Source organism: Mus musculus, chromosome 4 (assembly GCF_000001635.26).
Source record: "Mus musculus strain C57BL/6J chromosome 4, GRCm38.p6 C57BL/6J".
Lineage (NCBI taxonomy): Eukaryota > Metazoa > Chordata > Mammalia > Rodentia > Muridae > Mus > Mus musculus.
In genome coordinates this window covers 47,594,953-47,615,884 of record NC_000070.6, presented here as the reverse complement: position 1 = coordinate 47,615,884, position 20,932 = coordinate 47,594,953, and the positions used below count along the sequence as shown (strand labels likewise).

The 20,932-nt window shown below is 47.4% G+C and overlaps 2 long non-coding RNA genes across 2 annotated transcripts; one reads left to right on the top strand and one right to left on the bottom strand.

Annotated features, from left to right (window-relative positions):
* Positions 1–3,249: 3,249 nt before the first annotated feature.
* Positions 3,250–12,975, bottom strand: Gm32487. The gene is made up of 3 exons (XR_390552.3): positions 12,036–12,975; positions 9,751–9,928; positions 3,250–7,951 (listed from the first exon to the last, which is right to left on the bottom strand). It is a non-coding gene; the product is annotated as a predicted gene, 32487 (long non-coding RNA).
* Positions 9,808–20,759, top strand: Gm42284. The gene is made up of 3 exons (XR_881261.2): positions 9,808–9,868; positions 11,247–11,778; positions 20,478–20,759. It is a non-coding gene; the product is annotated as a predicted gene, 42284 (long non-coding RNA).
* Positions 20,760–20,932: the final 173 nt, after the last annotated feature.

The following is a 20,932-nucleotide window of genomic DNA, read 5'->3' as shown; positions in this document are numbered from 1 at the left end:
TCACAGATTTTGTGTTTATGAACAGACCTGCTCATGCAGATTTATTGTAAACCCCAAATCAACACCCAGGGTGCATTTACAGTTACCTGCAGAGACAGAGCAATTCACACAATCCAATTCACACCACCCCAGCCAGGGTCAATCAAGGCCAGGCCACCTTCCTATTATTGCTCATATATCCTTTGTTGTCTATTTAGAGCATGATTTGTTTTGTTTTGTTTTGTTTTGGTTGGTTTTTTTGTTATTACGTTTTTTGTGCATTTTTGTCGGTGAGCTCACTGTTTAAATAGCCATCAGGAACAGAGCTGAAGTTCCAAGGAGCTGTAATGATCCTTGCAGATGATATGCATATGTAAGGTGAGCCTTGTTCAGGTGTGAGGTCTAGTGTTGTTGGCTGTGAGTTCAATGGCAATGAAATGGCAGAATATCAAACAAATCTTTTTTCAGTAGAAACACACAGTATAACAGAATATATGTTCTTCAATGGACAGAAGTGTACCCACTGGCTGAAGGGTAACCTAGTTTCTCCTGGGAGCCATGGTTTAGTACGGCCAATGCAGTGTTCCTCAAGACTTCATAGACAGTCAGCCATTATGAGTGCAGAGAGAAGACAGCATACACCTGACCTATGTGAATGAATTTGAGATTTTCCTGTGTAGCCTGACTCAGTACTGGCAAATACCTTCTTCTGAGTCAGTATTCTCACTCTCACCTCTAGTTTCATGGCAGACAAGTGGTTCAGACAATGGCAATGTGGAAGTTGGAGTAAGGAGAAACTTCTCCAATTGTTTTATCACCTCCACCACCCTTTAAAAACAAACAAGCAAAAAAAAAAAAAAAAAAAAAAAACCGAAAAACAAAAAACAAAACCCAAGGACTTGTATAATCCAAGCTGGCCTTGGACTTAGTATGTAGCCAAAGTTGATTCTGAACTTCTGATCCTCCTGTCTCTATCTCCTATGTTCTGGAATTACAAATATGTACCACTATACCCAGTTAATCCGGTGCTGGAATTGGTCCTGGAGCTTCAGGCACGCCAGGTAAGCACTCTGCTGATGAGCTGTATCCCCAGCCCCAGGATCCCCCTTGGCTACTACCGTTCTTTTTTTTTTTCCATTTTTTTATTAGGTATTTAGCTCACTTACATTTCCAATGCTATACCAAAAGTCCCCCATACCCCCCCCCACTCCCCTACCCACCCACTCCCCCTTTTTGGCCCTGGCGTTCCCCTGTACTGGGGCATATAAAGTTTGCAAGTCCAATGGGCCTCTCTTTCAAGTGATGGCCTATTAGGCCATCTTTTGATACATATGCCGCTAGAGACAAAAGCTCCGGGGTACTGGTTAGTTCATATTGTTGTTCCACCTATAGGGTTGCAGTTCCCTTTAGTTCCTTGGGTGCTTTCTCTAGCTCCTCCATTGGGGACCCTGTGATCCATTCAATAGCTGACTGTGAGCATCCACTTCTGTGTTTGCTAGGCCCTGGCATAGTCTCACAAGAGACAGCTATATCTGGGTCCTTTCAATAAAATCTTGCTAGTGTATGCAATGGTGTCAGCGTTTGGAAGCTGATCATGGGATGGATCTCTGGATATAGCAATCACTAGATGGTCCATCCTTTCGTCACACTTCTAAATTTTGTCTCTGTAACTCCTTCCATGGGTGTTTTGTTTCCTGTTCTAAGAAGGGGCAAAGTGTCCACACTTTGGTCTTCGTTCTCTTGAGTTTAATGTGTTTAGCAAATTGTATCTTATATCTTGGGTATCCTAAGTTTCTGGGCTAATATCCACTTATCAGTGAGTACATATTGTGAGAGTTCCTTTGTGATTGGGTTACCTCACTCAGGATGATGCCCTCCAGGTCCATCCATTTGCCTAGGAATTTCATAAATTCATTCTTTTTAATAGCTGAGTAGTACTCCATTGTGTAAATGTACCACATTTTCTGTATCCATTCCTCTGTTGAGGGGCATCTGGGTTCTACCGTTCTTTATCTCTTCTTGCATCTCTTGTTTTCTTCCCACCCATTCAGACTGCTTTTGATGGTGTGTGGTCACTTTAATATTGTAATGAAGGTCCTTTGAAGCCAGTGTGCCCCCAGACACTTCCCCATGCCACAGTGGGACAAGGCAGGCAGCCTGTGAGTCAAGACTGTAGAGTTCTAAATTCAAGTGAAAATTCTCTGGCATTGTTCTTATGGATGCTTTAAACTCTAGCAGAAGGAAAGTAGTGGAGGACTGCTAGAAAAACATCTGTACCCCTTTTGCCCCACCCCAGGCAGCAACCACAACTGCTTCAGAGTCTTATTCCTCCTCACCTCAGAACTATAGCCCCATCTTCATGATTTCCTCCAGTCAGCACCATTTTGTAGGGATTCAGACCCAATTCACAAGAGTCAAAGCTGTGATGAGTTTGACCAGGTTGGCACAGAAGCATAGGGAGACACAAATGTCTTCCAGGTGGCATGTACAGTTACAATTTGCGTCCTTTCAAGGGGTGGTGCACGAGTCAGAATTCTTGATATGAATAATAGAATCTATCTTAGCCCATTGTTAGCAGAAAGGCAATTGAGGAAAGAATATTAAGTGGTTCTCAGAATCTTCAGAGCCGCCAAAGAGCCACTCAGAGGTGGCCAGTTACCCTCATGCTTATGGTGACCTTTCTGCTCTCTGTCCCTGCTCCTGAGACTACAGATATGTACACCACACCTGGCTTCGGTGTGGTATCTTTTATAACAACAACAAAGATACGCATGACTTTAGGAGAAAAAACTAAATGACTGGCATTATTTTGTTTTATTATAGCATTGCTCAGAAAAACCAAAGACAGTTAACCTTTCACTCATTATCTACTATATTATGGGTGGATAAAGGCAAGCATGGTGTTAACTGTTGTATGCTTGCAGAAAATTTTCAGTGAACTATAATAGGTGAAAGGGCTTACCTGAATGTCATTTGGAAGAGAAAGCAAAAGGCTAACTTATCTCCTTTAAAATCTCTTAGTCTATAACTTTACTTTTTCTAGAATGTTCTATAATGTAAACTCATTGAGAAAAATTAATTGGGCTACTCACCCAAATGAAATTGAGATGGATCTAAGTACAACTTCTTAAAATAAGCAAAACTACTATCAACCTTTTTTTACCATTAAAGTATATTTTGAAGTAGCTACTTTTTTGTATACTAAAATAAAACCTTTTAGTGTTTTTGAAAAAAAAATAAAAAATTATTTAAATTTTTTAAAGTAGCCAGCTAAAAATAAAGGCCTTCTAAGATCCCTCCTGCATCCACAGTCAGTATTCTCAGGCACAGAACAGCCACTCTGCATTCAAACATCCACTGATGCCGGAGGATGCAGATAGATGTGGGGCTTCCTCACCCACGTCTAAATTAAACTCATCCATAGATGCATATGGCTGGTGAAGAGGTTGGTTTATGTGCCTGTGGGATTAGGAACAATAGAAATTTGTCTTACCCCACTTTTAGAAGGCAGGTGTCCCAAACCAAGACATCAGCAGTACTATGCCACCTCGGACACCTGCAGATGACAGACCATGTTTTGCTGCTCTCCGCTTCTTATGGCTACAAGCATCTCAAAAATGTGGCTCTATCACTCCAAGTCTCTGGTCCCACTGTCACACTGTCTCCTTCTGTCAGTTAACAACCCCATCTCTCTCCCCCAATACCTGAAACACACACACACACACTTAAATGAAGAGGCCATCCAATAATACAGAGTACTTTCTTCCTTGCAAGACCTTCAACTGAATACCTGTAAAGGCTATTTTTCCAAGTAGAGGACTAGCCACAGGCTCTGATTAAGACACGGGGTACATTCTGAGGGAAGGCTGTATATGTTACTCTCCTGATTGTTGTAGCCAAACACCTAACAAGGAGCAAGTTAAGGGAGGGAGGTTGATTTTGGATTATGGTTCAAGGGAACACAGTCTATCGGGACAGGGAAGTCATGGCAGCAAGATCTGAAGGCTGTTGCTCAAATCACTTCCACAGACAGAAGCAGAGGGATGCATGCTGATACTCAGCAAGCTTTCTCCTTTCCAAGCTGAACTGCAGCCCATGGAATGATGCTAACTAGATTCAGGGTGGGTCTTCCCTACCTCCAGTAACTTCATTTAGAAAATTCTGAACAGACAGCCCAGAGATTTGTCTCCTATATGATTCTAGATCCCATGGAGGTGACACTCGAGATTAACCATCAACACCACCTTTCAACTCGCTGGCGCTGATGATAGAGTCAAGTCACTTGTGAAGCCTTTAAATATAATGCATCAGATGCTGTTGCTGATGCAGAACAATGAAGTGACAGCCTCCAGGAAGCAGCTGCTGTGAGAGCTTGAGGGACAGTAAGAACCAGTGTCCATACAAATCACCTCTTCCTACAGGTGAGAATGAAGCCCACAGAGGATCCAAGATCACCCTTGGGTCACATAGCAGAGCTCGGTGTCTGACCTCCACAGGCCTTCCTTGACTGCCCTCCTAAGCTGTGTACAGTGAACCTCACTCAGCACACCCCACGGGGTGTCAGGGCCCCAGCAAAGCCAACACAACATCTTCCTTGGCTTGCCTTTTGATAGGGTCTTCTTGGCCCTTCTCAAAATCAACAGCATCTGCTCTCAAGCCTGCTGGGTTCCCAGAGAGGGACCAGATCAGCTCCCAACTTGCTGCATGGCCTCGAGAAAAGTTCTCTAAGCCTTCTTGTTCTGGTTTCTCTACCTCTCCTCTGGACGCTTCAGCTCAGCGTGTGATGAGGTGACTTTCTGCACAAACATGCTGTAATTTGGTAATTCCAACCATCTGAGCGTGTTTAACTTGGCCCTGGGCCATCCCAGGATGTTTGATAAAATCTGATCACTTGGACAAGTCCCAGGAAGGGAACAGATCAGAGTTTGCGTTCAATGTTGGGAGCCCACCTGATGGGAGAGTGTGTGTATGGGGGGGAGAGGGGGAGGGGCTGGCAGGGAAGAATGTTGAGACTTAAAGCTAGGCAGAAGACGCTGGCCAGGGAAGCAGACGGGTTCCTTACTCAGCCACTGTCAGAGACGCTTTCTCCTGCAGTAGATGGGAATAAATACAGAGAGCCACACCCAGACAATATGCAGAGAGGCAGAGACCGTGGGACACTGAGCGATGAATGGGACATCTTCATCAAATCCTCAGGGCTCGGGGGAACCTCATAGAAGAGGCGGCAGACCAAGAGATGGAGGATGCCAAGGAAACAAGGCCCTCTAAATCAGCATGATCAAAACACATAAACTCACAGAGACAGAAGCAGCAAACATGGGGCCTGCGCAGGTCTGCACCAGATCCTTTGAGTGTATATTATGGCTTCCAGTTTGGTATTTTTGCGGGATTCCTGGGTGTAGAGATGAGCGGGTCTTCGACTCTCGTGCCATCTCTTGGCCTCTTTTCTTTCTGTTTGTTTCATACAATCCCAATGTGTTGCTTTCTGTATTATCTTTTTTTAGTTTATTTTATTATTTCAAAAATACACTAGGAAAAGTAATTCAATGCATTTCAAAGAGAGAAACCGAGCCTTGGAAAGGGACAAGATTCACCCAAGCTCACACAACTAGTTAAAGCCAACACTGCAAGCAGCCTTACCTATTTTGACTTCTATTCCTTGCTCCTTTCCTGTATATCAAGATAAGAGATTTACTTTCCTGTGCTCTGTTCAGTTAGTAGCAGCTGCCTTGGATACTGTCTTCTAGAAGATTCTTAGGCCCTCCAGCCAAGTGAGAAGAAATTGGCTAGCTACACCTGGTCACACAGGAGCGAACAGGAACCTCCATTTTGCCAACCTTGATCTATCACGCTCATGGTAAGGAGAAACTGCTGGTGGGAACTTTGAGCCTTCTTCTCCATAGAGAAGCAACTGGTGGAAGCTAAAAGCCACATAACTAAGTCCGCACACACCTCCTGTTGGCGTCTGTCCCCTGAGTGGTCGGCAGTGCACAACTCAGGAGCTGCCCCCACACCCATAGTCAGAGCTTCCTAGGAAAGGCTAGGAAGTGACAGACGGGAGCGGTGACAGGGTGCCTGACTGCCAGCGTAAGAGCAGTGGGGGAGTAAGTTCCTAGGAAAGCTGAAGAAGACAGCTAACATGGGGGGCACGCTGCACAATGGGCACCCAGGAGTTTCTGTTGTGTTTTCTGTCTTGCTCCAGTCACAATACCACTGCTTAGGCTGACAGCGAAATTGGTTTGTTTTCATAAGCCCAGCTACAAAGCTCTGTGTAAACCGCCGATAAAGTGGCCAGTCCTCCCATGCCGAGGCTGAGGGCTGCTAAGATTGTGCTGAATTTCTGTGGGATAAAGATTAGCATCCCTGCTTTACACATGAGGAAGCAGAGGTGCAGGTGAGACGGGGAAATTGCTAGTCACACAATTGGTAGTGACAGAAGTGAGATTTAAATACAAGCCATGCTTGCCACTCATCTAATTAAAAACACTAGACCCAATCTGAGACCTAGTTTCAGAACCCATGGAACCAATCCTGGTATCCGTGCCTCCCATCCCAACACTTGGGAGGCTCCAGCAAGTCAATTTGCTGAGTTTGAGGCTAGCCTGGGCTATATGGTGAGCTCCAGGTTAGCTCAGGCTTCAATAGAACCTTTTCAGAGCAGAACCTGAAATTCCAACACCCTTTAATAGGAAAGCAAAACCATGGCCTTCGCCTTCTTTTGCTCACCAGACTCCAAACTACCACATTTCTCTGCCTCTGTGGGAAAAAAGTGACCCAGCATGTGAGAAGAATAGGTTCTCCACACAGTTGCCCTCCATCTTCTCCCCCAACACCAACACGAACCATCCAGGTTAAAGGATATTGGCACTGCCACACACTCTCCTCTTTCCCAAATTAATCAAGAAGCAGGAATTTCTGACAAACGCCATCTGCTGATTTTTCAGAGACAAGTTTTGGTGGTGTGACCAGCAGGTGCCTCAGCTTTTTCTAGCATGCAGTACCAAAATAGTCACCATGGCAACCCTTGGAGGGCAGCCTTCCAAAGGGATGCATTGTGAGCACAGAAACTCTAGAGCACTTTCAAGCGAGAAGAAGGAGGCTGGTGTTGGGTTTCCAGTATGGGCGAACGTGGCTTCTCCCCAGCCTCACACTGGGCCCCAGCCCCTGGGTGCTGGGCATAGTCAGGTCCCTCACTGCTCTGAGGTGAGTGTTTCCAGAAAGAGAAGAGAGGTGTGAATTATTGGCAGCAGCATCTTGGGTGTTTTTTGGCAGAGGTTAAGGTAGCACAGCAAAGCTAAACAACATGGGTCTGAGTTGGTTCCTGCCCAGACCTCGGGCAGCTGACTTAGCTCAAGTCTCAGCTTCTCATCTATGAAGCAGGCTGATAAATGGCACCTTCCTGTCCTAGGGAACCTTATAGATATAAGATAGGTGTGAGAGCTACTGAGAAGACATCCAGTGGACAGCACAAGCAGAGAGAGAGAGAGAGAGAGAGAGAGAGAGACAGACAGACAGACAGAGAAACAGAGACAGAGACAGACAGACAGACAGAGACAGACAGAGAAACAGAGACAGAGACAGAGACAGACAGACAGACAGACAGACAGACAGACAGACAGACAGACAGAGACAGACACAGAGACAGACAGAGACAGAGCAACAAAGAGGCAGAGAGATAGAGAGATAGAGAGTGAAGACGACTGGGGTATCAGAAAGCCTTGGGTTCCGAACCAGGCTCTGACTCTGGCTCCAATCTCATGACCTTGGGCAATTCACAGAGCTTGTCCAGCCTGCACCTCCACCTTTCCAGAATGTTCTGGGCCTGACAGCAAGGGCTGAGAAGGTTCCAGCAGTACAACACACATGGTCAGAGGTACACGAGGCTGCCCTTCTTGTCTCTCTGTCCTTTGTGCTCAGGAGACTTCATCCAGGGATCCTTCGGGGAGCTGGAACTTAATGCTTCCTTGTGACACTAAAACAGAAACACAGTATTTCAAGATGTCCCCCTGGGACAGCCCAATGTGAAGAGAGACCTGAGAGGAGCCAGGAGAGGACAAGAGACACATGGCAATACACAAATCTGACCTGGGGTGGGAAGGAAGGAAAATGGGTGGATCCTGGATGCTCAGCAGGCTAGAAAGCTTCAGGATTGCTGTACCAACATGGCCTGTTAGACACATTTTCTGTCTCTTGGAGATAAGTTTAGCTTTGTATCCCTGCCACACTCAGTCACTGATTGGCTGGAAGCAGCTACTAGAAATGTGGCTTTAATAACTGTGGGTGTAAACCTCTAGGGCTCTCAGTCAACTGGGGTCCCCATCTCCAAGGCATCCTCTCATTGGCAAGGTATTTTATCCTCACATCTTTTCCATGGACGACAACCACTTTAGGTATGTGACCACAAGCCCATGCCACCACTTCAGAAACCTGTAACCTATACCCACAATTCCGTGACTGGGAACACTATGGAACTTACACTCAGCAAGACCTCAAAACCCCAACTTGGCAAAACAAGATTTCCCCCAGCTCCATGAAATTACAGAGCTAAGGTGCATGTATAAGCTGCATTTAGATGTGTAGTCAAGCATGTTTATCTGCCTGTGAGACACACATGTCACATGTCATATGTGCCTTAGAGGATAGCATTTCTCTTCGTGTGTACATATGTTGTAATGTTATATAATGATACTATTAACACTATGTTAAGCAATGTACACGCAGCATTCTGACTGCCACCATTGTCACTGAGTTCATGGGTAGGTCGATTGGCTAGTGATGATGGAGGTACCATCCTCTTTCCAGCTCAGTTTTTCTCCTCACCATGCCAATAAGATGACACAGGCAGAGCCATGGTTTGAACCAGGAGTGTCTCCCTTCAAAATCTGAATCCTCCCTCGTCCATGCGACAACTCATTGCACAAAAGCACATATGTGTACCCACAAGGCGAAAATGGGGAAAGGAGCATACACGAAAAGGTGCAAGCTCATGGTTGATTAGTGACTGGCAGCTGGCATTGCCCTCAGAAGTCTCCCCATTCTCCAATGGAAATCACATGGTATATGTCATCTAGAAAACCTTGGTGGGTCCTTGCTGTAAGCGTTCCTAACATAGCATGCTGTGGCTCAAACTTCAGGGACACTCTGATTCTTCTAGTACAAGCTAATGACAATCTGTTCTTTCCCTGAACCCGTGTTCTTGTGACAAATTTTTACTTTGCTTCCTAGAGATTGCTGTGTCCTGGTTGGGGGATATTTTTTGTTTGTTTGTTTTGGTGTTTGGATTTTGTTTTTGTTTTGGTTAGATTTTGGTTTTCTTTTCGTGTGTGTGTGTGTGTGTATTTCCCCCTTGAGATTTGAGTTTTGTAAATCTTTTTTCTCTGCTTGTTTCCTGGCAGCCTGAAAGGCTAGTCTGAAGGAATAGCCTAGATCTGTTTCAGTTCACACTTGTTGGGCACAGGTATACTGCCTAAAATGCCCATATGTGACTGTATTTGATTTAGGGCCTTATCTGAATGATCAGAATGACCAGTTTCTAAGAGATGAGAGTTACTCGAGTTTATTCCATCAACAGGGAGCAGAACATGGTTGGGAGCTGAGCTCTGGACACCTAACCCCCCCCCCCCCACTATGCTCTGCTTCTCTAGACAGAAGATACCATCTGCCCCACAGCCTGCTTTTCAGGCCTTCCATTTGCTGTGCTGAATATCGGGAGCCAGCAGGACCAGCCAAGCTCAGGACAGGGCCACTCGGGGCCAGGACAGGTAGACTTACCTGGATGAGCACCAGCGCGGCTATCTGTATATCTGCTGTCTTCCCATTTCCTTTTGCAGTCTCCTTCCTCACTTCACAATGAAGAGGCCAACTTCTGCCAGTGCCGACTGCCATTCAGGTTCTTGTTTTTCTTTTTAAGAATTTGGGGGAAGAAACCCATCTCGTGCTCACAGGGGACCTGGAAAGCAGAAGCGTCTGGAGATCTGGAGCTGTTAAGGTAGAGAGGTGGCAAGTGTTTTCTAGGACATCCTCGGGGGGCCTGTGTAGCAGGTGGAGGGCAGGGAGCTGCCATCTGGCCAGTCTCCAAGGCTCTACTGTAGTAAAATGGGTGAGAGGGTAGATGGGACATAATGAAGGGACCTGCCTTCAGGGCCAGGCCAGAGTAAAATCACTGTACTTGCCAGGCTGGCTTAACAAGGCAGCACCCAAGTAAAGCCCCTAGGGAAGGACCCACAAGGCCATCTGGAAGAGACAGGTTTTGCTTTAGATCCCAGGGATAAGGCCAAGGCCAAGGATGAGCCACCAGAAAGAGGAGGGCAAATAAAAGATTCTATGGGAGTAAGGTCAGGGTGGACAAATCCAGGGGTGAAGGCAGTAGCTGGAGTGCAAAGTGAGCATGTGTGCGTATGTGCATGTGTGTGTGTGTGTGTGTGTGTGTGTGTGTGTGTGTGTGTGTGTATTATGTATTAGACAATGTGTTACTGGTATGATGCGTGTATGAACATATGCTACATAGGGAAAAGAGGTGGCATTGGATAAAGAATGAGAAATCCTGATGACAATAGGGCCTTTGGAGGTCACATGGGAGACGTACAACCAGGAGCAGCTCCTAGCTTCCAAACAGGCAATAGACCCTTGACTGAATGTCAAGATATGAGAGAGCAAGGAACCTCACTGAACAATTTAATCTCTCTTCAGAATTGTGTGTGTGTGTGTCAACATGCACACTATGGTATGTGTCAAGGTCAGAGGGCAACTTTCAGAAGACAGTTCTCTTATGCCCACTTGGGTTCCTGGGACAGAACTCAAGTTGTCAGGCTTTGGTGGCAAGCATCTTGAGCTACCATGTTGGTCCCAGCTCAGAAACTCTAGCTGTCTAAGTCTGCATCATGTCCTGCACAGAGACTGGAGCCTGGAAGGCTAAACCTCAAGCATTTTGCTTTTGGGGTATGTGTGTGTGTGTCTCTGTGTGTGTGTGTGTGTGTCTGTGTCTGTGTGTGTGTGTGTGTGTGTGTGTGTGTCTGTGTGTGTGTGTGTGTATGTGTCTGTGTGTGTCTGTGTGTATGTATATATGTCTGTGTGTGTCTGTGTCTGTGATATGTACAGGATTGCATGTGCCATGGTATATAAACGGGGGTCAGGGGAGAACTTTTTGGCATTGCTCTCTTTCCACACTTACGTGGGTTCTGAGGGTCACACTCAGGTCATCAGGCTCACACGGCAAGCTCCCTTACCCACCAAACTCTGGATACCTCTGTTACGTTTTGTTTCCCTAGGCTAGCCTCAAGCTCCCTGCATAGCTGAGGCAGAACTTGAACTCCACATCCTACTGTCTCTACCCACCAAGTGCTGAGACTGCAGGCATGAACCACCATGTCCAGCTGAAATCTCAAACTTGTTAACAAGACTTGCGTGAAATTCTGAACAGGGTGTGCTAGCAGTTCCCATAGGCTTTAGGCATTCTGCACGTAAGACAGAAGAAGCTGGCTTGTCTACAGGCTGGTGTCTAAAGGCTGGTATGGAGAGGGAGGGCTGTCCTGAGAAGATGTGCAGCCTTCCATGTCCAGGAGCAAGGGCCTGCTGTCTGGTGAACACAGCCTGGTGAGTCAGGCATGAAAGTAAGCAGGGTGTCCAAGACAATCCTGACCGGAGTCTTTCAGCCTAGCCTGGCTTTGCTGCCTGCCTGCCTTCCCCACTTGGACTGGTTTCCGGCCCCACAGACTCTGAGTGAGCACTTCAGAAGTATCAGCCCATGGGGTCCCTGCACCAGAGCCGTAGCACTGGCTGGCTAACCCAGACCTGCTGCAGGTACTGTACCCCGGCCGGCCGAGCCTGCTGCCCCCCTCGCTCTCTGCCCTCCCTTCCCTTCCCTGCCCTGCCCTCCCCTTGCTGCTGACGCACACATCCTATAATAAGCCTCTGTTACTTGGAGCTGGGGCGGCTCCGTAGTAAGCCGAAACCGCTACTATATTTACACCCTTTCCACATTTAGACAAAGGCTATTTTTAACAGAAGGTCTATTTGTAGGGGTTGCCCACGTCAGACTCTGTTCACATGCGTCTCACCAGCCCCAGTCTGTTATTCCGATTTCACACTTGTCCCGGGTCTCTCTCCTTTCTCTCTTTTTCTTCCCTCCTTCTCCCCATTACTTTCCTTTCCTTTCTTCTTTCTTCCGTTCTCCGATTTCCTTCCTTTCTTTTCTCCAAAGCAAATCGCACTGAAGTCTTTGGCAGGCTGTGTGGCCATAGCCCTTCAGGGAACACCCAGGTTGTGGTCCTCTTGGAACACAGGGGCCAGTGTGGCCATGGTCTCCATCAGTCTGCAGTTTGCCGGAGGCCAGGCATGGGCTCCAGCCTCAGGGAGCTCCTTGGGAGCTCGGCCGGCTGCCTCCATGTCTCCATGCTGAGCCTGGGTCAGTCCAGTGAGCTATAACTGCCTAGGATTTTGTACTATGTTGCTCCAGTGTTCTCTCTCTCTCTCTCTCTCTCTCTCTCTCTCTCTCTCTCTCTCTCTCTCTGTGTGTGTGTGTGTGTGTGTGTGTGTGTGTGTGTGTGTTCATGGAAACCATAGCTAACAAGGTTAGAAGAAAATAAGCAAGTGGGCTCAGCATTCACAGACCCAGGCACCTAGTAGAAGTTCGTTTGATCAGATCTTCCAAGGATAGCAGAGTTCTTCTGGTTGTTTTGATGAGGAAGTATTTCACGCTTTCTAGCACATGAGTCATTTATAGGAAGGGGGAATCAACCTGGATCACTTCCAGTGGTCAAGCACTGAAAGACACTTTGGATATCTGAACCCTCCAATGGTGCTTGTGGTGGTCCAGCCTACCTCCAAGTCTCAGGTGGGCACACTGAGCCCACCCACACAGGGACCCACTAACTCTTCCTGGGTCGTTTAGCTGGCCATGCTGATCCTGAAACCTCTGCATACAAACTGCACGCTGGCCCCAGGTTACCTTCCACCCCCTCCCAGTCAGCACTGTGGTGGTCTGCTCCCCCTCCCGGCCCATGTCCCCAACAAGAAGCCATTTTTCCCACCCAGGTACCCTGGCAGCACTCTTGGGTCAACTTCTCTGGATTCTGAACAGTGATGGATGTAAGAATCCAAAAGCCTGTGTAGGAAGCCTGGCAGACGCCAGGGTCCCAGAGAAAACCCTTGTGGTTGTGGCTTGTTCCCCCTCCTCCCCTCCCGCCCCCAATAATCCATCTGGTCTGTGGCTTCAGTGTAAAATATGCAGATTACATTTCTGAGAGCAAAGTGCACGGTGATGAGTATCTATACCAGGCTGCTTGGGAGACAGAATTCAGGGCCTGGGTTAGGGCTTCCTGCCCCATTTAGCTACGTTCCATAGGTGCCAGAAAACACGTGGAAACCAAATGCCCCCAGAGTGCCCAAAATCAAGACTTTAAAATTGCTGATGCAGGCTCAAACATTTCCTGCAGACGCTGATAATAGATATTATCTACTGGTGTCCTAGCATCCAGAACCCAGCAGCTGTAACCTTAGGACAAGCCACACTGCTTGTATTTCATTTCTTTCCTAAAGTGGAGATATGAGGAGATAAGGGAGGAGCTGGAGGGGAGGGAGAGGGAGTGGATTTGATCAAAAGGCATTATATTCCTGTATGGAATTCTCAAACAAGAAAAAATAAATAAAGATACTAGTATCACTTGCCTGCCCCTTTAAAGATTTGCAGCAATATTGAAATAAAAATATGTGTGGGTGTGTGCAGGGGTGTCTGGGTGTACTCACCCCGATGTATACATGTGAAGAGCAGAAGTCAATATCCTGGGTCCACCTCTACAGTTCTCTCTCTTTTTTTTTTAAGACATTTGCTCTTATTAAACCTGGAGACCATCCTTTCTGCCAGACTGGCTTGGGCAGGACCCCTCTGGAAGCCACTTGTTTATGTGGCCCTACCAAACACTGAGGCTACAGATGTCTGCCACCAAACCCCGCTTTTTATGTGGCTGCTAGGGACAGGAACTTAGACCCTAGTGCTTGCACGGTGAGCAGTTTACTCACTGAGTCATCTTCCCAAGGGAACTGCTTCATACGCAGGCAAAGGCAGCAAGGCCTTTAGTATGTTTCTGTCAGTAGTATGGGTAATGAATGAGGGCTCAAGAAAGCCAAGGGACTTGCCCAAAGTTACGCAGCAAGGAAGAGGTTAAAATGGAGGTGTTAAAGCCTTGACACCTTTAGCAGTGATGAGCTGTATTCAGTCCAGAAATGAGGACACTGATTTGGGATAAGTCCCATCACTCTCCCCAGCTGACCCCACCCCACCCCCTGCCCAGTATCTTTGTCTCAGGCTTCTCAGCAGTGTGGGCAGCCTGCCTCAGCCAGAGCAGAAATCCCAGAGCCCTGAAAGAAGAGCTGGTGTCATAAGGATTCTGTTTTCAGGATATGTTGGAAAGGTGAGAAGGAAGCTTGTCTTCCCATGGCTCGCGGCCAGGAACCAGTGGCAGGCCTGCCCCGGCTGGGAGCTGGGATGCTCCCCAGGTGCCCGGGCATCCCCAGGTCAGTGAGGCTGCCAGCAGTTTTCCAAAGCATTGGCTTCTCTCGGAAAGTAAATCATTGGTGCTTTGCAGGATACCGAGTGCTTTGTAGCTGCAGACAAAACCCACCCTGGAGTTGAGTCCACAGCCAGGCAGAGCTGTGCTGATCCCACATGGGGGCTGGTTGGATGGAGAGGAATCCAAGCTCCATGAAACTGCATCTTGGGGGACTCAAGAGGATCTCCATGGTTTAAACTTGATGCTTTGACCACACACTTTCCACTCCCCCCATCTCTCCTTCTCAGCCCACCTCTTTTTGAGGTCAGTTTCAGATTCTACTCCTTGTGTTTAACCAACTCTAGTTCTCCCTCTGAACAGGGAGTCATCTGCCCCACTCTTGGCTCTAAACACTCCCTGTAAGCATGTAGACAGCCTATGCTGGGCGTGTGTTGCGGATACAGTGCCCCAGCCTGCAACAGACTGGTTCAGAGCAACCACTGGGTTGCTTCCATTTCTTCTTCCAGTGGAGTCGGGTCTCTGGACTGAAAGGACATAAAGGGTGTTATAGATGCTGGGAGGGTGGGGCTCTCCGATAGGGACTCATGCACCCATCCCCAACTGCTGTTCCATCTTCACCTTCTAAGGACTCCTAGCTACCCACTTCCTCCAGAGAACGGCTCCAGAGGCTGGGGCTGCCTCTTTCCACAACTTCGCTCCTATCAGGATCAATGGCTAAGTGTCACAGCTTCCTCTCCTCAGAAAGGGACACCCCTTCATGGAGCTTTAGTCTCCATCGTGTCAACCCCATCGTCATGTTCCCCCAAGCCCCAACCAAGACTAACTCCTCCTAGACACAACTCAAGGTCAATTTTACTTTCTATTTTACCACTGAAAGTTCCATATCCCTAGATCGCCTTCAGTTTTGGCAAAAAGGGTCAATGGGCCAACCTGCGATGGGTCACAGAATTTAGCAGTTAAAAATTACAAAATTCCCAGTAAAAATTGCATGTCATTATACAGTTTTGGTAGAAGTCTATCTTACGCAATACTTGGGTCACAATTGTAATTTTTAAATGATTGTTTATTTGCAGTGAAATTTTATCTGGACATCCCATGTTTTATCCAGTAACCCATATATGAAAACATCTGTTTGCTGCTCCCCACCCCACCCCATCTCTGCTCCACCTTCCTCTCCCTTTGCCGATCTATCTTGAAGCATTCTTCCTCAGTGAACCACAAAGCACCTACATCCCTGCCTCAGGCTCTGCTTCTAGAGAACCTGAGTGGCCAGAGAAATCTCTCCCTATTCACTGGCTTTCTCAGAGCATGTCTCTTTGGCCCAATCCTTTAGACTTAAGCGGGTGGACAGGTCTAGGGACCTTCTGTGGATGTGTTTGAGGGCAAGCTACTAACTTTGCCTGTGTCCATGAAGAACCAGAAACTGCAGGGAAACAAAGGTATCCAATATCCTTGTGAGCATGTCTACCCATATCAGAGCTGACTTGGGGGGCTAGTGTCTGAGCCTTGCTTTAACATGCTGTAACGTGAAACCTGGATATAACAAACTCTAGGGACCTCCCATCCACAGCTCAGTGAGATTTGGACCTTTCCTCAGCCTGGCAGTCTTGTTCAGTTTGTAAAGTACTGGCGCCGGTACTTGGCACAGTAGTAGGTAGTACTCACTAAGCATTTAGTGTTATTAGTATTTGTTGTAAACAGTGACAGCAGATGACATCCGCTGTTCCCAGATGGGGGAAAGTGAAATTAAGATTGCGACCTACAGACCTCTCACTGCGACTGACTGCAGCACAAGGCCAACCAAAGATGGAGTGGGTTGCCTGGCAAGGTGGTGCTCTTTCCATCATTCACAGGGAAGAGAGAAGGAGGCACGACATTTATCTTCCTGCCAGTGACAGATAATTTCCATTCATCATCGTCTTTAATCAAACACAGAGATGTTCTGGCAGAAGCTAGGTGACAATTTGGAAGGGCATGCCAGCCTCTGAGAGTCCTTCCTGGACAGACCTGAGATCCGAGAGTCTTTGAACAAATCAACAGCCCATTCACAAGCTCTGAAGCTACCCTGGTGGCCAGGAACTTGGCAAATGACTCGACAATAGTGTCTCAAACTTCATACCTATGCTTTTCACAACTGTACACATCCAGGTCTTAGACATTCTAGTCATGCCCTGAGAGGGGAACACCAACCCATGGCCACTCGAAGCCTTGCAGAGTCTCAGTTCCTCCACCCTGGGAGGGAATATCAAGACTCTTTTCCTCTACTTATGCCTTCTCCTCCCCATGGGAGGCAGTGTCCCAGATCAGGGGAAAAGCCTGCTCTGTCTCTAGACCGTCAGCTGTCTCATGAAGAAACTAGCTCTTTCTGATCCTTCTCCCACAACTGCCCCTGGACACTAGGCATTCTCATTAAACATAAACGCAGTGGTGTAAACTGCCACATCCATTAAGTCACAGGGCTAAAGGATCCTGGGCAATAGTTCATCCAAACCTTGGCAAGCCCATGTGTCTCCTTAAGTCTCACTGTACCCCTTCCCCAGAGAGTGCTTAACCCTCACCGTTCTCAGGGTAGAATGTGCCTGCTGCTAGAAGGTCCTTCTGCCACACCTAGATGTCTTCTGGTGTGTTATTGTGGCTTCCTCTGGTTGGTCGTGGTTTTCCAGTGATGCTCCAGTTTTTGCTGGGGGTGGGGGTGGGTGATTCAGGATGGCATAGGAGATGCACAGAGAGGCTCAATAAGCAGTGGTGAGAAATACTGGAGAGAATTGTTGGGACCATGCATAGACTGAAAGTGACATGTTATTGAATGCTTGGAATTTCCCATCATGCCTTTTTATACTTTTCTTGCTCAAGGGATCACTCCTCAGCTTTCTGGACAAGTATACATCCCAAATTCTATACTCTGATCGCTGAAGAATACCAGAGTTCTGTGTTACCTCCCGTGCCCACAAGGGGGAACCTGGAAAGAGCAAGGAGAGCAAAACTGAGTCACAAGGAGAGCAAATGAAAGGACCACCTCCTTCACCTTGCAAATGGGTTTGAGGGTGAAATTGTTGCCTTTACAAATGTTTCCTGGAGCAGGAGTTTCCTGGACCCACTCCAGATGGAACTAAGAACCAGATTTAGGACAAAGGGGGAAGATAACCAGAGATACCAAAAGCTTCCCTCTGACCAAATGGCATGCGTGGTAAGACAGAGTAGTCTCCACCAGTGATGTGTGCAGGCTATGTCGGAAGGGAGGGAAGGCTTTGCGAAGCCTTCTAAACACAGGTGGAAGCTGGACATGATGGCTTTTTTATTCTGGACAGGCTATGAATTTTTAGTGTGTGCACATCACACATATCACACACACACACACACACACACACACACACACACACACACACACACACATAGAGAGGTATACCACTGTAGGGTGTGTGACCCTTGCTTAGGTTACCTTTGGTAGCCTCACAATTTTCCTTTGCCGACATGGTTATAAGCAAGAAATAAATGCCTTTCCCCTCTCCTTGGGAGGAGCAGAGCAGATTGCCTGGATCCGCCTCATTCTGCCCTGGCTCTGGTCTCAGCACCAAACGCTTCCTTCTGTGCAGTCTGTTCCCATTGTGACAATGCAGAGGGAGAGCAGGAGAAAGTCCCACAGCCAAGAGTACTCAGAGCGGCAGGCGGGGCTTCGCCATTGACTGGATAGAGCACATTTGCATGGGAGAAGGAGGAGATGGGGTCCTTGGCTCCCCACATCGGCAGAAAGTTTGGCTGGTGAATGCCTCCCCCCTCAAGCATGTATCAGAGAAGAAGTGCTACCAAATGCCCACAGCTCCAGGGTGTTCTCAAAGACAGAGCCTGAGAGAGGTTTCCACAAGAGGAGCCCCTCACACCTCTGCATACTGGAGATGAAAATAATAAGTTAGTTTTCTGTCTAAGAAATGAAATCATGTTCTGCTGCCTGAGACTGGAGAACTGGACCCTCTTTTATTATTATTATCATTATTATTATTATCATTATTATTATTATTATTAAGATCAGACAATTGCCGGGACTGGACCTTCATGCATAAGCAAACATGTTGACTATTACAGTATATATCCTGTGACTAGCTACTGAGGGCTCAACCCCAGAGATCACTGAGTATTCACTATGCCTGGTCCAGGTGGGAACAAAGGGTCAAGAGAGCTGGAACTTGCCCTCAAAGTGTGTGTAGTCCAGGGGAAAAGAAAGATCATCAAAAGCAAAAATTTTAAAAATAAAATAAGATTGATGCATCCAGGCCTCTCAGAGTATATTGGTAGCACTGTAGCCATCTGGAAGGGCCATGGAGAGAGGTGAGCTTGAGAGGAATTTCAAGGATGCCGAGGTTTTTATGAAGTCACAAAGGGTGATGATAGTAAAGGGTATGTGTGTTCACAAAGGTCTGGAGAAGGTATAGCAAATTTGTGCCTCTTAAGGAACAATGAGTTCTACGGTGCGCACAGAGCTGCCCAGCAACAAGACAGAGCAAAGGCTGTGTTTACAAGAATACCTTTAAACCAGGAGCTATTTCATCCCTTGAGGACACTTGATTGTCACAAAGGGAGGCATTTCAGCACTCTTGGTATCCAGTAGACAAAAGTCAGGGGTTCCACCAAACATCTCAGAGTTCTGGGCACTCCCACAACAATGTTCCAATCCACGATGCAATAGTTCAGGGTCGGGAAGCCCCAAGACTACAGAGTGTTTCCCAGAATCCCTGGCCTTTCCTTTCCCTCTAGAGAAGAGCAAGGGGACACTAAGGGACATTTGGGATGTCAGGTCCTACAGTCCAAGGTTCCCCTTCCTGGTATCCCGACTAGCTCTTCCTGATTTCCTATCAGTTCACTTATGAAAAGCCTGAGTCCATTGTCTGTCCTCAAATTGCTGATAAAAATGTTAAACATAAAGCTTTGAGGAGCAAAGGTCACAGCATCCTATACCTGGGGACCACTGTCATCCCTTACTGCATTTGTATTCCCTTTTCAAAGGACAACGTGTCTGAGTTGTTCTGGGGTCTAAGAATTACTCAGTTGTAACAGTCTTAGTGCCAGGCTCTAAGTACTCGCCACAGAGGTTGTTGGGTATATTGTCTATCCTAGAGTCTGAAGAAAAGACTCTGCTGGGTTCCTGGGTTCATATCTGGGCACTGAGGTTCATATCTAAGAGCAGGCTCCCTGACTTCCCTCTGCTTGGAGGCAGGACATTCACATAACCTGTTGACCGCAGGGAACCTCCAGCTCCCTGAGAGCGAGCCTGTTGGTCAGAGAGCTTCTCGCAGCCAGCATGGCAGAGACAGCTGCTCGGCTCGTGTTCTCCGACCAGGAGGTGTTCCCAACCCTGTGATCTGGCCCTTCTTCCAAAGTGGCAGATGGGGCACAGGTGCCTGTCATGAAGCCACCCCCCTCCACCCCACACACACTGGGTATATCTGACCACTCATCACCCGACAGAGGACACACAGTCAGCTGAGCGGTGGGCACCTTCCAAGTGGAAGCCCCCAAAACTGCTGACTGCCGGGCTGCTGCCTTCAGCACAGACAAACGGTGCCAGGTCACGCTCTGCAGAAAACCTCGGAGTCAACCCTGGCTGTCCCAATGGCTTGTTTAAGGCTAATTTGTCTATGGTTTAAAATGTATAACACAACAGTCTTTGACCTCAATGACTCGTTGTGATCTAATTTGCTGGATCCCCAAAGTCATTCCGGAATAAGACCCTTCTTCTCACCCCCTTCATCTCCCAAAGCCTGTTAATTACCCTAGGCGATGAAATGTCTGGCAAGTAATAAAATCCCATTTGGTATTAGGTCTACCTGCGCCATGTCAGAGCAGACCCCAGAAATTTCTATCAAAGTTCCCAGCCCATCACAGGGTCCCAGGATATTGCCTTTCTATAGCTCTTGATCCTACCAACATAGCCCAGAAACCCTCTCCTACTGCTGCAGTTACATCCCGAGCCAGTAATATTGCTCTTTTTTCCTTCAGGGTCCAGCCACATCGAAAAGATCACAGCTGCAGAGAGCACCCCACCTCTGGCTATAGAGTGAAATGAAAACGAGGAGTGAAGCAAGAATAGATGGAAGGCAAGAATGATGGTGAACACCTCCAATCCCAGCACTTAGGAAGGATAAGCAGGCAGATCTCTGAGTTCAAGGCCAGCCAGGTCTCCATAGTAAGTTCCAGGCCAGCAAGGACTCAATAGTGAAAACATGCCTTTTTTTTTTTTTTTAATGCAGACAAGAGAAAGTAATTAAAAGGGCCAGAAAGAGATGATAATGGCTATGGTGATGATTACACCGTTGAGAAAAGGAGGGGTAACCCCTGACTATATGTTATAAATGTAGTCAGGGGTAGGAGGGATCTATCGTTCCCCTTGTCACCATGACCAACGGCCTGACAGGAAGCACTGAAAGGGAGGAAGAACTTATTTGGGTTCATGG